The sequence below is a fragment of the Talpa europaea genome (assembly GCF_964194135.1).
Source record: "Talpa europaea genome assembly, chromosome: 10".
NCBI lineage: Eukaryota > Metazoa > Chordata > Mammalia > Eulipotyphla > Talpidae > Talpa > Talpa europaea.
The window spans coordinates 52,150,700-52,163,404 of record NC_140077.1 but is presented as its reverse complement, the minus strand read 5'-3'; positions in this window follow the sequence as shown (position 1 = coordinate 52,163,404).

Here is a 12,705-nt window from a genome sequence, read left to right as displayed (position 1 = left end):
CATGGCAGAACCTATTTAGAGCAGGCAGTTTTACGGGGTCTGGAGTGCCCCTCTTCTTGCCCGGTAACACTAACATTTAGTGATTGTGGGCTAACCCTGGCATTTCCTTCCATCTCTGCCCTATTATCACATGCGCAGCTTCTCCCTTTGTATCTTCTCTTCTCAACCAGTCATATTGCATTAGGTTCCACCCTAATAACCCCACCTTAACTTGATTACATGTGCAAAGACCCTATTTTCAGTGAAAGTCATATTTTCAGGTACCAGCTTAGGACTTCTGTGGAACCAGGCATAAGTATTCTTAGCCATTGCTTTGTCATTTTGTGTGTAACTGCCATTTTAGAATTTTAGGTTTTGCTGTCCCGGGAATGACGACTGCATTCCAGAGATAGTTTCGACAGTTTCGACCCTCACTCCACCCTCACCCTCCAGTCACCAATGAGGGCGAACTTGCCGTAACTGGAGCTGCAGGCTGGAGCTGCATCTCTACCGGGCCAGTCAGCTTAGAATTATAGCCGGGCAAAGTTGGAGAACGCATCCTTATAGCCAATGAGTAACTGCCAGCATGATTTAATCCTATAAAAAAAAACCCTGCTTCCTTTGTTCGGGGCTCTCGATATCTGCCGCTGCATTGGTAGGTGCCATGAGCCTGGACTCGAGTCTGTAATAAACTCCCTTTTGTGTTTGCATCAGCTGTCTTTGGGTTCTATGCTCGCCGAGTCGAGTCTGCTGATCTTGGGCACAACAACTTCAACATATCTTTTGGAAAGAACAATTCAACTCATAACCCTTACTCTCTTTCTATCTGGCCCCTCCCTCGTCTCCTACTTAAGAAATACTTTACCATTACAAAATTAATTCAGCTCAATATCTTCAATAATGACTAAATTTTACTAAAGACCATTTGGGACTTCAGTGGCTTCTTTGAGAAACTGGGAAACTAACTCCCTAATCTGCTCTCATCCACAGCCTCTCCCTTGCCATCATACATCACATCCCCACCCAGTGGCACCTTCTTCCTCTTTTGTACTAAATCTGAACTTCCCTTAAACTCCCTTGAATTGTGTGATCTATTCCTCTTCAAAAGCTTTTTACCGGCTCACCCCTCTGTTTGCCCCTGCCATCCCTTCCCTGTTCCACTGCCACCCCTCCACTCCTTCCAGTCACTAAAATTTTTGGTGGTCCTCCACTTGTCAGGAGTTCAAGGGCCATAGGAGCAATCATCTCAGGCTGGCAATGCTAATTGGAAACAAAATGACTATTTTACCCACTTAGATAGACCTTGGAGATACCCAGACACCTACATGGCAACTTCGTCCTCACTTCCTTGCCCTAAACTCAATGCACAGCCTCCATGAAACTACATAGAACAAAGGAAATCTTAAAGAATCTCCTCCACAAATATGCTGGTGGCACTTCAACCCTCAATTTGAGCAAATAACCTCCCCTTGCCCTATTTGCCAGAAACAGAATCCTGGCTAAAAATGTAACAGTGACATAAAGAGAAGAACTAACTATTTTATAGGATCCAGTAATTTCAAATTTTAGATTTGAAGATATAATCTGTCTGTGCCATCTGTGTACACACACCTGTTTTGTGTGTATAATATCTCCCTCCATCGATATCATGTTATCAAATTAGATTATAAAACCCTGTAAAGAAACTTTGTTTTAATTGATTTAAAGTTAGTTTCTATATAACTTAAATATGCCTGAAAATTCCAGAAATTAAGAAATTTAATTTCTAATCCTTCTAAAACATTCTATAAAAACTAACCCAAATGTTTTAAGAATTCAAGTTCACAGAATTTAGGTAAGTTTGGCAAATAAGACTAGTTTAATATTGTGGGTTTGATAAAAACAACTGTCTTCTGAGTTATCAGAGGCAATTATAAGCATCTACTAAATGTTTAATCATGAAAATTGTAAATTTGTGTTTAACCAAATTAAATCATTATTCAGACAAACTTTATTTCAATAGAATTATATTTTGTAGTTTGTCAGAACTTGAGATAGTCTCCAAGATCTTTTGGTAACTTAAAAATTTTGCCATATTAAATTCTAGGTATTCATTAAAAACATATATCATTTATAATAAAATAGGAATATAAAAAATTAAGAGCATATTTTTATGGCTCTAAATAATTTGGTCTGTAAATAAAGGTGTCATTTTTTGCCACTTTGATAAGTTGTACTATGAGGGCATATATGGCTATAAAAACTTGAGATAAATATTGATGGAGGAAAGGAGATAAAAAGACAAGAACTTAACTCACACAAGGAGGTAGGGGTAGAAAGGATTAGCGTAATCCATTAACCCAGTTTTAGAAACCAAGACCCTTAGGCATCAACGCCCAGATCAGGAGGTGCAACACCCAAAAACTATCAAACTGCTATAGGGAGTGTCACGGGCACAAACCATCCACCCACAAAGATGAGTCCCTCCCTGAAGATAATAAAACCTAATGGTGCTCCCACAATGGGACAGCAGTCCTTCTGCTCACCTGTGACTTTACAGGTGCTTCCTTTCATCAACTCTCTCCCTCTGCAGGGCAGCAGCCTCCCTGCCTGCCCGTGACCTGTACCATGCCTGGATTTTGCTTCACTGATCTCCCTCAATGGAGGCAGCTCTCCTCAAGGCCGCCCGCCTGCAACCACGCAGGCTTCTCTTAGCAAACCTGCCCCTTTTGGGGCAGGTCTTCCTGCCTGCCTGTGTCTAAGCAAGTGTCTTCTACTGACCTATCCCTTTACCTACCATCCCTGTCTCATGGAGAAATTTGCCTGGGAAATTTGCCATGTGCTGCTGAAACGGGAGCTCTGGTGAAACCTTTGCCAGAGTGAAACCAAGAACCCTGCACTCCTAACTCCAAAAACCCTATCATATTCGTAAGCTTATATACAAAATATTGGTGTATGATAGTTCACAATTGCCTGCTTCATGGTTATCTCTGTGAAATAGAAGTTATTGTGGTTAAAAGTTATGACCAGTATATATGAATGAGACACTGGAAGAAATAATCACAGAGAAAAATAACTGTATTCAAGGTATATAGGATGTACTTTAATAAAAGGAAAGGAGAATAGTTTTGTCTTAAAGTAAAATAATTGGTTCCTCATTGTTAGACTGAGGAAGAGGATTGTGTAGGACAAAACCTAAATGGATTTAGAAAGTGGTAGAAGGCTCACAGGAAGAGAATTTTTTTATTATTATTAGCTTATTTGTAAATTTTCTTTAAAAAATCTTTAATATCAAATACTATACTGATGCAAAATGAAGATTTCATTTTCCTCTGCTAAATGACAAAATGTTATTGGATTATTTGCTTCTTAAAAGTCTATGAAAGGGTTTTCTTTACCTTCTGAGAATCTGCCTAGAAAGCAAAGATTCTGTGTCTTACCAGAATGCCTTCCTGTTTATGTTAGCTTGTCCTTGACTACTTAAAGGGACATAGCTTTCTCACTTTTGGAAAAGCTATGGTTCTTGATAGCTATGTTAACTTCTATTTATTTATTTTTATTACCACTTTGATTGTTGCTTTATTTTGTTTTTCATACCATAGAAACAACCAACTTTCTGACACTTGCATCATTGTAATGAACTGAGCAGATCTTTCACTTTTGAAAATTATTAATAAACAAAACAGTCATTTTTTTTACAGATTTATTTATTTATGCATAAAAGAGCTCGGGTGCAGGCAGAGATGCAGGGGGTAAGAGGATTCACCAGAAATAGTGGGGAGCAGAAGAGGCAGATCTACTGAAATACATTGCTGAAGGGAGCTGTGGGCAATCAGGAGAGATCTGCTGAGCTATGTGGTTCACCTCCCTGACCAGGGATTGAACTCATGCTGCAGTGGCTGCAGATAGCTTCATAGTGCTGCATCTTAACCCCTTGTGCCACCAGGGAAGCCCAAACACAGTCATTTTTAAGTCTTTTGTTATTGACAGATAATTTTTGTTTTACTCTGATGTTTCCCTGAAAGCATTTGCAAATTATTTATAGACCAGAGTGCTTCGATTATAACAAAGGAAAAGGGCTATGCCAAGAACTCTTGTGCACACATTTCTGATGTCATTGCTTAAACAACTTTGAGACCATACCACTGGACTGACTCAGGATTTTCAGCACTGTAATAAAGAAACTCATGTGTTCATGCAACTACTAACCCAGATGGAACAGAACAAGAATGACAGAGAACTGGATGAACGGATGAGGGATGATTTGAGTCTTCCTTGGATTGTTGCTGATACCACAATGTTCTATTTTATCAATAAAAGAAACTCCTTTCTCTTTTCTCTTAAGTTATCTCTAACCAACACTTGGATGACTAAGCTTTCAAAAAACAGAAATAAAACATTTATCTTTTCTGATTTCTCCAGAATACCCTCATTGAATATTTTTATTTTCATGGCATCATAGTTGTTTGCAAACATTTAGTAGGAACTGACCTCCTTGTTAAGAGGATATAACAGAAAAAATAGTTTATACAACAAAGACTTTATCCAGAATGTGATGTTTGAGAATGAATTAGATATAAGCAGTCAGTTTTAAGGAACTAAGATTGACTTTATGAATTCAATGGTTTAAAAGCCTCCTTTGGAAACAGGCGTGGTACCTGGCTTACAAAGTCCCCAGATTTATAGGTGAGTTCTCTTCCTGGTGGGTTTAGGAAACTTGAGCCATTTGATGGACCTCAAGAAGAGAGAAATTCACCCAGATCTATAAGCAATGTAGTTGAAACCTAGTGATAAGTTCCTAGTCTGACTTTTTGGCATCAAAAAACTTTTAAAGAGCCATTGTGAGATTCTTTATAAATACATTCAGCAAAGCAAACTTTTAAAGGCCCAATCATTAAATCACCATTCTTGCTGCACTTGTGTAAACAAAGTCCTATCTAATAAGGCCAGCTTTACTTCATGATCGAAATAATCTTTGTGATTATCTTTGCTTAAAAGGTGGAGGGGAGGCCTAACTGTAGAGATAATTGTGGGTTATCAGATTCTGGCCTGTTTGTTGTTTTTAAGCTGGTTTGAGCCTCTTTGTAATTGTAGGTAACTGATGACTATCAATACCTAGATGTGCAGGGGTGGAGGGAAGTGGTCACAAATTTTAAGCAGACAATAATATCTTAGTTTCATTTTACAGGCAAAGAGGCAATAACATAAAACTACAGGACTTGCTGACTGTCAGCACCACTGGTAAGTAGAGTTGGGACTCCAACTAGGTGCTAGCTCTGATCTCATAGAAAATAGTGCTCTTTCCAGCACAAACATGTTAAATCCTATCTACAATGTTTGTAGATAGTGGAAAAACACTCTCTAATGTTCTAAGAAAAGGTAATTGGATCCAAGAATGAAAAAAAACCAAAAAACCAAAAAACCAATGCTATCCCCAGCCCATCTGAGAAACTTCTAGAAATGAAATGAAAATACTCCCTCCCATCCCTGAAATAAGGTCAAGCAAAGCCTATTCATTCAACACTTACTCTCACAAAGGAGTCAGCTGCCATCCCTTGCATTTGGCAGAGATTCAAAAGCTAGCAGAGGATTGGGAAAATTTTGTAGAAGAAAGGGATTATTTCAGGTGTGCCCAGGGTGGGGGCTATAGAGAGAGCTATAGGCAGGCTAACTAGAAGTGAGGCATCCAATATACATCCAGTGTATATTAACTTTCTCCTCTTAGATAAAGTGGCAAGTCCACTAGAAGTGGACAGAAAATAAAGGAAACCATCATTTATTAATTGAGTCCTCTCTGGTTGCCATAGGGATTGTGCTTGGCTTATGGACTGGTAAATTCACTCAACAATTTTCCCAAATTATCTGGGCTATCTTTGCTCTGAGCTTGCAAATGCTATTCCTTTTGTCTAGGAAAGTGAGTTCCTACTTTCACTATCATCTCTTCTAGGATGGCTTTCCTCACACTGCAGGCTTGGGTCCTCAACCTGCACTTGACCCCCCCATAGGGGCCCTTTGTGTACCTTTCCCAGACTATGCATGTGCTTCTACTCTAGGCTTTTGCTGTTCTGTTTTGCTTCTTTTTTTGTTTTTGTTTCTTTACTCCAAATGAACACAAGATCCTAAAGACCATCTCTAGAGCTTGGTTTTTATTGTCTGTCCCATTTCTTTTTTTTTTTTTTTAAGATTTATTTTATTTATGCATACAAGAGCTGGGGTATAGGCCAGAAGTGTGGGGGATGAGAAGAATCACCAGAGACAGAGTGGGGAGTAGAAAAGATGGATGGATTGAAATACACTGCTGAGGGGAGCAGGGGGTGAGACAGGAGAGGTCGGTTGCGCCATGTGGGTTATCTCCCTGGCTGGGGATCGAACTTGTGCTGCAGTGGCTGCAGATAGCTTCATAGTGCTGAGACTAATCCCTTGTGCCAACAGGGAAACTAATCCCTTGTGCCAACTAATCCCTTGTGTCCCATTTCTAACACAAAACCCCTCAGATATTTGGAGGCATGCACTGAGCAAAGGGCAATATAGGGAGGAAGCAGGTGATGCCAGGCCCATAACTGAAAAGAGAAGTGGGAGTTTTGGCAAGAAGTCAACAGGAAAGGCAGTCCTAGCAGGGCTATTAGCAGGAACAAAGTATGGGGAGAGGGGAAGTAGATATGGGTAGGGAAAGAAAGGCATACAACTTGTATTGTTGAGGATAAAAAAAAAAAGCAGAATTAGGCAGGACATAGCACTGAGACTCAACAGGACTACATAAATATTCCAGTGGTCACTTATAACAGTTTAACTCCAAGCAAGTTATTTGCTCTCTCTGCCTCAGTTTCTTTACCTGTAAGCTGGACGTCGTACAGTCATACTCATTTAAATTCTAACAAGGTTTAAGTGAGTTAACATCCGTGGAACATTTAGAAGAGTGAAAACTATGAAAGCACTTAATATTTTTATATTATGTTAAAGGCTTCATCTTATAGGTAAAACGGGGCTGATGCTTCTAAGCAGGAATGAGCTATGGTTAGCTTTTTAGAAAGTTTTGTTGGAGTGAGGGGTGGTGGGACAGAGGTCAGAAAGGCATGATAATCCAAATCCTACAATAATCCAAAGAGTGATAAGGACTGATCTGACCTGGGGCATGAGCTGAGAGGACAACAAGGATTAAGCAGCTTTAAGCAGGAAAAATTAGATAGACTTAGTGTCTGGCTAGAATGAGGTGGGCAGGACTGCAAAAAGTGCAGGAGACAGCCCAGATTGCTGGCTTAGGCAATTTGGGAGGGTAAGATACAGAAAGACAGGAGCACTAAGACTTCTAGTGTGTCAGGCACAAGCTAGACATCTGATACCAAGAAATGCTGAGGAACTGTGTGGGGGCCACAGCAAACAAGTTGCCGAAGGATATTTGAAATTTTCTTATAATACCCAGTCCACACACTTCCCCACGCATCACTTGTAATCCAAGAAATGGGTCCCTTCAGGGGTAAGATATCTGCCTCTCACATCACAGCTCATAATCCTTAAACAAGACCAACAAGAAAAATTCAGGCACCGAGGAAGGTAGGAGGGGAGAATTTTGAACTGCTAGGGCACTCTCCCAACAAAAATAATAAAAGTGTCCCAACTTAAGCCACCTCACATTGGCAAATGTCTATTATTACATTCATTTGATATAATCTGTGTACTACAAACTTAAATACTTTGATTCTAACATCTATGTTTATTGCTGGAGGTTTATTTCTTCATGTTTATTTCTTAAATTTTAGAAAGGATTCTCACATTTATTTCTTACCTTTCAAAACTGCCATGAAGTATAAGAAATGAAAACTAAAACCGGCCTCCCCGGTGGCGCAGTGGTTGAGCGCTGGGTTGTGAAGCTGCCCAAGCCTCTGCAGCGCTGGTTCGATCCCCGGCTGCTCCCCGGCCACCGGCGGAGGATCCCACATGGCGCGCAGACCTCTCCTGCCGCCCGCTGCTCCCCTCAGCAGTGTACTTCGGTCCTTCTGCCTGCTCTGCTCCCCGCTCTGGCTCTGGTGAGTTCTCTCGCCCTCCCGCACTTCTGACTGTACCCAGTGCTTGTGTAAACAAAACAAACAAACAAACAAATAAATAAATAAATAAAACATGCCTCTATAAAAAAAAAAAATTAAAAAAAAAAAAGAAATGAAAACTAAAACCCTTTGCAATTATATATTCAAGATTTTCAAATATTTCCCCCAATGTCATTTCAAGAAATTGCTTTGGGTTTTGTTATTATGCAGTAACTGGCTTGATAAATATGTGCCGAATGAAAGATTTAGTGAAACCTATAAGAAAGTGGAATGAGGGGCCTCCCTGGTGGTGCAGGGGTTAAGGACAGAACTATCAAGCTATGGCCAGCCACTGCAGCACCAGTTCAATCACCAGCTGGCCAGGGAGCAACGCACATGGCACAGCAGAGCACTCCTGCCTTGCCCGCTGCTCCCCTCAGCAGTGTATTACAGTAGATCTGCCTGTTCTGCTCCCCATTCTCTCTGGTGAATCCTCTCACCTCTCCCACAACTCTGGCCTGTACCCCAGTTCTTGTATGCATAAATAAATAAATCTTAAAAAAAAAAAAAAGTGGAATGAATCCTCAAATAGTAAAAATCAAGGAAGAGCCAACATATTCCCTTCTCTCAAGCCCACAGCCCCTCCAAGCATCCAGTCAGAGCAGTAGAAAGAGGCACTCTCAACCTCGGTGCTCCCAGCTTCTCTCTGCCATAAAACTGTCCAGAGCCTGGTCATGTTTTTGCTTTGTGGAATACACAGGTCCCTATGTGATTGAACTTTGTGGGGGAAGGAAGACTGGCTTCTTGCAGGAAGGTTCATCCAAAGTGAAGGAAACTGTGCAATTAATGGACTGGCCGTCAGTCCTTGATAATATTTATCAGGAAATTCACTTCCTGTCCGTAATCAAAGCAGGATTCTCTTAAAGAGATGAGAATGGTTTGGGCATGTTAGGGGCCAGCAGGGAGGAAATGACAAAGAGCAGTAATGAAAGCTGTTGCCCAGTGTCTCTGCCTCATGGTTCAATTTTGTCCAGTTTCAATTTCTGGGCAAGTTGGGGGAAGGCTGTGGGGCTGATACATATGTGGACCTGATAGGTACAAAGTTTCTGCTCAGTTTTTCGGACTGACAGATATATTATCTCATTTTCAAGTGATGATTTGGTAAGAATCAAGCTTGTAAGTAATTCTTCTGAAAACATAGCACTCAAAAAGGAGATAATATAAAACTCAGAATAATCTGAAAGGTAACCATACATGTTTTATTTGCAGCATTCTACTGCCAAGAAAGGTAGTGGAAGAAAGTAATTGTCTTTTTTTCAATTGCAGTTTTAGAAAGTGAATATTGAAAAAGAAAAAGTAAGAGATATGACAAAATATTGATGTCTATCATCACAGCTTAATATTATGACAATTTCTGGTGCTGTAGAGCCAGTGAATACAGAAATATGTAATAGCAGAGTTCACATATTGAGAGCTTGACTCGTCCTAGTTCTAAGTCCCTGTTCTAAGAGCTTCAGAGATAGTAACAAATAATATTTCCACAGAACTCTATGAAGAAGATGAGAAAATGGATTCTGAGTGGCTATGCAATTTCTCCAGGGATAGGAGTATCAGAGGCAGTATCTGAAATGAAGCACTCAGGTTCCAGCGCCCAACCTCTGACCAGGGATCGTCAAGAGATACACAGGCAGCTACAACAAAAGCATATGTTAAATTGAAAAAAAACAAAAAAAAAAACAAAAAGGGCCTCCCCGGTGGCACAGCGGGTTGAGCGCAGCGCTGTGAAGCTGTCCACAGCCTCTGCAGCACGGGTTCGATTCCCGGCCTGCCAGGGAGATTCCCACATGGCATGGCAGACCTCTCCTGTCGTGCCTGCTGCTCCCCACAGCAGTGTACTTCAGTCCTTCTGCCTGTTCTGCTCCCTGTTCTGTCGCTGGTGAATCCTCTCACCCTCCTGCACCTCTGGCCTGTACCCTAGCTCTTGTATAAAAATAAATAAATCTTTAAAAATAAATAAATAAATGGGAAAAAAAAAGAATAGATAGAGCCACATCCAATATCAACTGAACTGTTTACTCTGGTTTCTCTGTAGCTATATTTGACAAGGGCAAATTCTGGAGGAGAAACTTTCTCAGAAACTGATGAATCTGCAGAGATCAAGATGGATGGCTGCTAAGCCCTCTGTACGTAGGCAGAACTTTCATTCAGAGACATAAATGGGCTGGCCCAGGCTTATAGGTTATTTCATTTATCACACACACAAAAAAAACAAAAATACAATTCAGGTTAAGGGTTCATAGATATTTCATATCAAACCTGGCTCAAAGATTGAACTATGGCTATTTCCCTACTAACCTTTGGAGGGACTCTCAATACATAAAAAAACATCAATAACACGAATCTCCTGCATTTTGTCTGAATGGTAATAAAATTTATTTAACAACTAAGGATCAATATGTCAATTTAAGATGTTTGTTTTTCTAAAACACACAGAGAATAAGTAACATAAAATAAGAGCTTGGTTAATCGCTTTACAAATAAAATCACTCCTTTGCCCTCCAAGCAGCTACAATCCCCACTTCAATAAATCAACTATGGATATTTGAACTAGTTTTTGAAGTATTTTCTTTAGCACCAAGGGAACCAAGGACCTCTTTTCAGATGAGGGGATGGAATTTGAGACCAGGGTTCTTCACATTAGGAAGGTGGTTAGAAATCTGGATGCCACAAGAAGCTAAACAAATCTTTGCTGCTTCTGTGCATCCGAGGTCACTGGCCTAGACTCTAACCTAATCAAATTAATAAATTCTACCTTTGTAGTGTAGTGGTAGTGGTAGAATACTTGAAGTTTCCTCCACTTTATATTTCTTTACATTTACTTCTCTCAAACCATTTGGTTTAACCTTCAAGACTAAAGTTTTGATAATTTCCTTAAAGAGGGACCTCAGATTATCAGGAGTGTGTAGTCCACACCCATGTTGCCATTTAACATTTTTTAAATTATGATTCTAAATTACTGACCTAGAGCTAGTGAGACAAGCAAGTTAGAACGTGCTCCAAAGGCCTAAAATTGGCCAAACAGAACAATAAGCACAACTCAGAGCCAGACTTTCAGAGAACTGTCCCCTTACTCCATGTCTCATTTGATTTATGCCCAGCCATGCTCCCCAGCCTGAAAGCACACTGTATAACCTAAAAGGCTTAGGTGATGAGTTAGAAACACCCTCCACAGAGGAAAACCAGCCATTTAAAAAACAACCTTAAATGAAACTTACATTTCCACAAAAATAAAAAAAAAAATTGAAAAACCAAAGTAAAACAAAGCCCACTAACTGCTTCTCTCTAATCTCTTTCTACAACTCAAGTAACTTCTGGGGGTCTTATTCAATACTTGGTAAAGTATAGATGTTCCTCCAAAAGCTTCATTGCTGATGTCACTTCTTTGGGACTCCCAAGCTTCAGGAGTTCATGCTGACACTCTTATGGCCCCGACATAGCATAAAGTCAACCCCAAAGTTAGTCAGCAACATCAAACTCCATACAATTTCCCAAAAGGAGAGCCTCCATCATGCCAGGCCTAGTCTCCATAGAAATGTGCATATGGAAACACAAAGTAAGTAAAGGAGAGTATTTTCTTGTATTTAACTTTGCCAAGATACTGATCCCTCCAATTCAATTGTCCAGAGTCCACTACTTCCACAAAACCATGAACTTTTGATAAGTTTAGAGCAACTTCTCATCATTTTGGAGAGTAGTGGATAAAATTCTTCTGCCTTCTTGCAAATATTAGAATTATCTATGGTGGCATCTCTAGCAAAATCTTTTCCAAGATTTCCATCTTGTTTGTCCATAAAATCTCTTATTCCCCCTACCTGCTCCTCCATTTTGGAATTTTTTACTATGAAAATCTTAGAAATACAAAAGAGTATAACTAACTTGCAGGTATCATCTAATTTAGGCAATTGACATATGTTGTCCATTTTGTTTTCTCTATAACCACATCTACTCCCCCAAACACCCTCCCCCATAAAATTATTTTAAAACAAACTCAAAATATCATATCATTGCATCTGTATTTTGTTTACAAGCCTCTAAAAGATGTAGCTATCTTAGAAATCTTATTAGCTATCTTGCAAATAAGGGACAGACTGAATGTCAATAAAAAGTAGAACAAAATAGCAAGGGAAGATTAGAGAGATAGTAGGAACTCCCATAAAGTCAGGCATCGGACAAGTGCTAGTCTACCTCAAACCCATATCCGCTGCTCCTGGAGTTCTTTCCTTTTCTAGCCTTATACTACCTCTCAGGCAGTCCTACAATCTCCCTGATTGCTCTGCAGAGTATGCCTTTGAAATCACGATTAAGGGGGAACTCCCCAAGAGACATAATCTCTCTAAAGCCCTGGAGAAATGACTCATGGAAAAACCTGGAATCTTCCCCAGTGGATTTCTGTCGCTTTAGTTAGAGCTCTGAACATGTCTCGTGGATTTGGAGCCCAGTTTCTCAGAGCAATAGCAAATGGCTAGGGTAAAACAAAGATAAAAGAGAGGGCCTCCCTGGTGGTGCAAGGGGTTAAAATGTAGCCTATGAAGCTATCCACAGCCAGTGCAGCATGAGTCTGATCCATGGCCAAGGAGCTACACACATGGCACAGCAGACCTCTTCTGTCTCACCAGCTGCTCCCATCAGCAGTGTATTTCAGTAGATCTGCCTGTTCTGTTCCCAA